Source organism: Tenrec ecaudatus, chromosome 2, assembly GCF_050624435.1.
Source record: "Tenrec ecaudatus isolate mTenEca1 chromosome 2, mTenEca1.hap1, whole genome shotgun sequence".
Taxonomy (NCBI): Eukaryota; Metazoa; Chordata; class Mammalia; order Afrosoricida; family Tenrecidae; genus Tenrec; species Tenrec ecaudatus.
The window spans coordinates 85,616,005-85,621,148 of NC_134531.1; the positions used below are offsets into that span (position 1 = coordinate 85,616,005).

The window sequence follows — 5,144 nt, forward strand, 5'->3', positions numbered from 1 at the left end:
ACTGAGCCAATTCTGACTCATAACAACTTTATGGGGCAGGTCAGAAATGCCCTGTGATTTCCCAAGACGAACTCTTGGAATAGAAATATTCGAAGAGAGCCCCTCCCCCGCGAATAATTTGTTTCAAAGGACAACATTGATTCTGCAGCTCCTGGAGATGGACATATCTGATCAGAGCATATGGGAGCAGATGAAGAGGGAGGAGGAGAGAGAGGAACACAGCCTGGCCCACTAGGCCGTGAGGATGATGTTCCTGAGTAGAGCAGCCAGTCCACAGAGAGAACAACATGGCTGGCCCCACTATGAGACATGATGCCCCTCAGTGACTATGGGCGATACAGGGGACAGTACTGGAGACACAGTGTGGGAATTGCACCTGACTGATCCCACCACACCGAGGCAAAGCACTGGGGGAGTGCAGTGGAACAGCAAGGGAATGGAGTGGCAAGGTCCCTAGGGAATGCTGAAAGTGGACTTTGGGGCCAGGGTGTGGTGCCCCAACAGACTGGACTGGAAAACACTCCTAAGGGCCAACAAACGATCCTTGAACTAACTACAAGCTTTTCTTTCGTGAAATGTTTTGTTTTGTTCTTTGTCAGTGGTTTGTTTTTTGTCTGGTTGTGTACTGTTGCTTTGTTTTCCTCTGTCTTGTTTTCGTGCATGTTAGTGACTCCACAGGTCTGTCTGAATAGGACAGGCTGGATGAACTTTCTGGAGGAAAAACAATGGGACCAACAGTTCTGGGGGGTACTTGGGATGGGGAGGTAAGGAAGTGGTGTTAACAAACACAGGGACACGGGAACAACATGGGAACCAAAATGGTAGTGAGGGGGGAGTGGCAGGCCTGGTGGGGAATGATCAAGGGTAAGGTTGCATAGAGAAGAGGTATAGCTGTAGCCCAGGTGGGGACGGAACATGGTAGTGGGGCAGGAGGAAAGTCAAGGGAGAAGGAGGAAAGAGCTAGGAGTCAAGGGGCATTTATGGAGGTCTAGACAAGGACATGTACATGCAAATATATATATGAGGATGGGGAAATAGATCTATGTGTCTATATTTATAGGTTTAGTATTAAGGTGGCAGAAGGACATTGGGCCTCTACTCAAGCACTCCCTCAATGCGTGAATATTTTCTTTTATTAAATTGGCACTCTACGATGCTCACATTCCTGACACAACTGCTGAAGCCAAAGCAGGTGAACAAGTAAATGTGGTGAAGAAAGCTGATGGTGTCTGGCTATCAAAAGAGATAGTGTCTGGGGTCTTAAAGGCTTGAAGATAAACCAGGGCTCATCTAGCTCAGAAGCAACAAAGTCCACATGGAAGAACACACCAGCCTGTGTGATCACATGGTCCCGAAGGGATCAGTTATCAGGCATCAAAGAACAAAAAATCATCTCATTGGCTGCACACCTCCATGATACGATCGCCAAAGACAAACGGGTGCATAAGCAAATGTGGCGAAGAAAGCTGATGGTGCCCGGCTATCAAAAGAGATATTGTCTGGGGTCTTAAAGGCTTGAAGGGGAACAAGCGGCCATCTAGCTCAGAAGCAATAAAGCCCACATGGAAGAAGCACACCAGCCTGTGCGATCATGAGGTGCCAAAGGGATCAGGGATTAGGCATCATCACACAAAAAAAATCTTACCATAGTGAATGAAGGGCAAAGGTCAGAGTGGAGACCCAAAGCCCATTTGTTGGCCACTGGAGACCCCCTCACAGAGGGGTCTAGGGGAGGAGATGAGTCAGTCAGGGTGCGATGTAGCACCGATGAAGAATACAGCTTTCCCTCAGATCCTGGATGCTTCCTCCCCCCAACTACAATGATCCGAATTTTACCTTGCAAGTCTGGATAGAGCAGAGGTTGTACACTGGTGCATATATATACGAGCTGGAGGCACAGGGAATCCAGGGTGGATGATACCTTCAGAACCAGGGGGTGAGGGGCAATACTGGGAGAGTAGAGGGTGAGTGGTTTGAAAATGCGGAACTGATTACAAGGATCTACATGTGACCTCCTCCCTGGGAGACAGACAACAGAGAAGGGGTTGAAAGGAGATGTCGGATAGGGCAAGATATGACAAAATAATAATCTATAAATTATCAAGGGCTCATGAGGGAGGGGGGAATGGGGAGGGAAATGGGGAAAAAAGAGGACCTGATGCAAAGGACTTAAGTGGAGATCAAATGCTTTGAAAATGATTAGGGCTACCCTTGGCGATGGGCAAAGAGACACCTGATTGGTGGTGGTGCTCTTATATCAGTCAGGGGCAGAGCAGACTGGCAGCCCTTTGTTCATCCTAGCTTGATGCCTAAATCATGGCCAGAGCTGTTTCATGCCTAGGACACATTAAAAAAATGATTAGGGTAAGGAATGTACAGATGTGCTTTATACAATTGATGTATGTATATGTATGGATTGTGATAAGAGTTGTATGAGTCCCTAATAAAATGTGTTTTTTTAAAAAGATAGAAATGAAAGAAAAACAAATATTTAAAAAATAAAGAGAAAATCATTACTATAATAACACAGCATGGATGCTCTTGCAATATTCTTTCAGATTTTTAGAGGCATGTATGGCAGATGAATTATATCACGTTTGTTATTTCTATATAGACTCTAGACAAACTTGGGATATAAGGAAAATTGGAAATCTGATACATTTGAAAACTGAATTAAGTGATGAAATAAATCTTTCTTTAAAGTCAGGAACAAGAAAGTGAGGTCCACTGTTATTTTTTCTATTCAACATTTGGTTGTCATTGTTGCTAGTTGCCATCAAGTCAGTTCTGACCCATGGCAACCCCATGAGTGTACAACAGGACAAGACACTGCCCCGTCCTGCGCCATCCACCCAATTCTTCCTATACGTGAAACAATTGGCAGCCACGGTGTCAATCTATTTTCTTGGGAGGCTTCCTCTTTTTTACTGCTCCTCTGCATCGTCAATCATGGTGTTCATCTCCAGGAATTGGTGTCACTCAACAATGTGTCCAAAGTATGTCAGATGGAGTTTTGCCAGCTTTGCCTCTAAGAGGACTGTACAATGCTGGCTATACTTATTCCAAGACAGACATTTCTTCTGTCCTTTGGGCAGTCCATTGGTACTTTCAGTAATCTTCTCCAGCACCACAATTCAGATGCACTAATTCTTCTCAGGTCTTCCTAATTCAATGTCTGACTTTCTCAAGCATTTCAGGTCATAGAAAATATCATGGTCAGGCACATCTTAGTTCTCAAAGTAACATCCTTGCTTTACAATACTTTAAGAGGGTTGTCAGCAAATTTACCTAACGTGATTTCTCTTTTGAACTTTTCACTGCTGCTTCCACGAGCATCACTGGCAGATTCAAGCAAGACAAAATCAGTAACAACTTCAACCATTTATCCATTGATGATGATTTTGCCTATTGGTCTAGTTGTGAGGATTTTTGTCTTCTTTGCATTGAGTTGTCATCCACACTGAAGGTTGCGATCCTTCTAGTCCTCCTCACTTTTAGCAAGCAAGGATCAGCATATGGAAAGTTGTTAATAAACCTTCCTCCAATGTGGGTGCCATATTCTACTTCATATAGGCCAGCTTCACTGATGATTTGCTTAGCATACAGATTAAACAAGTATGGTAACAAGATACAACCCTGACACCCACCTTCCTGATTTTAAACCATACCGTATCCATCGGTTCTGTTTACACAACTGCCTCTGGATCCATGAATGACACAGTGTAGCATTCTGGGATGCCCACTCACCTCAAGGTTGTCCCTAGTTTATTATGATCCACACAGTTGAATGCTTTGGCATCATCAATAAAACTAATGAAATAAGAAAGGATGAAAACCAAAAGAAACACGGTATGACAAAAAAGAAGCAAACTTATCATTGCTCATAAATAATATTGACTGCATCGAAATTCAAGTATCCACAGACCAAGGTATTAAAAATAAAAAAGAAATCATCAGAAAAGAAAAAAAATCACAAAGCACATAGGATAATGTTAAATGGGGAAATTAAATATAGATAAAATTATTTAGTGTTATCAATGAAGTTAAAACAAAAGATAGAATAAAGAATATAGATAATCTCTGGATTCTGAACATCTGACTTGACTACATGCCAGTTACCAAAGTAAGGCTCATTTCGCCTATTGTATTAAAAACTCAAAGTGAATACAATTGTCTGTAATTTTAAATGGACACTACAGTGTGACATGTAAAACATAATTTTCATTATGGTATACTAGATTAAAGATTTGGTGTGTGTGTGCACCAAAAAGGGGTTCTTTAATGTGTCTTCTAGAGAAACAACCAGAAGAGTCCTTAGAAGGAAGTGTGGCCAGACTTCAATTCACTTACTTTCGAATGAGACGAGGAGAGACCAGGTCCTGAAATAAGGTATCGTGTTTGAGGAAGTAGGAGGTCAATGAACCAAAAGGGAAAACCCTCAAAAAGATGGGTGACACAGTGGCTCAGCGGTGGGCTGGAGCGTCACAACAGTGCTGAGGATGACGCCAGACTAGGCAGTGTTCCTTTCTGTCATACGTGGAACTTCCATGTGTCATCACCAACTCTGTGGCACCCAACATCAACATCGACATGCACACTATCTACCACTACCAAATACATTTGATTAATTGACATTAGACATGAAGTCAACCTGACTTTTCTGATTTACCTAAAAATTCTACTTAAAGAACAGACCTTGTCATTAATCTGGGGATTGCCTATATTGGATGCAAATGTTATGTCTATGCATGTTAATGTTCAATATGGAAAATCTTTTAATATTTATCAAATTAATTTTTTTTAATTCCTGAAATTCCAAGTAGTATTTGAATCAGATTTAATGTCTGAATCTCTGGAATGGCAAACTTCAGAAGAATGGTGCCTTGTTCATCATGTAAAAGGACATTTAAAGATCGATCTTGATTGAAGTACAATGCTCTCTCCGAGAGGATACCATCTATAGATACAAAAGAAAATCCCTATGTGCATATATTTATAGGTTTAGTATTAAGGTAGTAGATGGACATTGGGCCTCCACTCAAGTATTCTCTCAATATAAGAACACTTTGTCCTATGAAACGGATATTCTATGATGCTTACCTTCCCAACACAATTGATGAGGACAAAGCGGGTACATAAGCAAA

At 41.9% G+C, this 5,144-nt stretch overlaps 1 non-coding gene across 1 annotated transcript; it reads left to right on the plus strand.

Moving 5' to 3' along the window:
• Window positions 1–2,206: 2,206 nt before the first annotated feature.
• Window positions 2,207–2,350, plus strand: LOC142441622 (small nucleolar RNA SNORA48). The gene has a single exon (XR_012782986.1). It is a non-coding gene; the product is annotated as a small nucleolar RNA SNORA48 (small nucleolar RNA).
• Window positions 2,351–5,144: the final 2,794 nt, after the last annotated feature.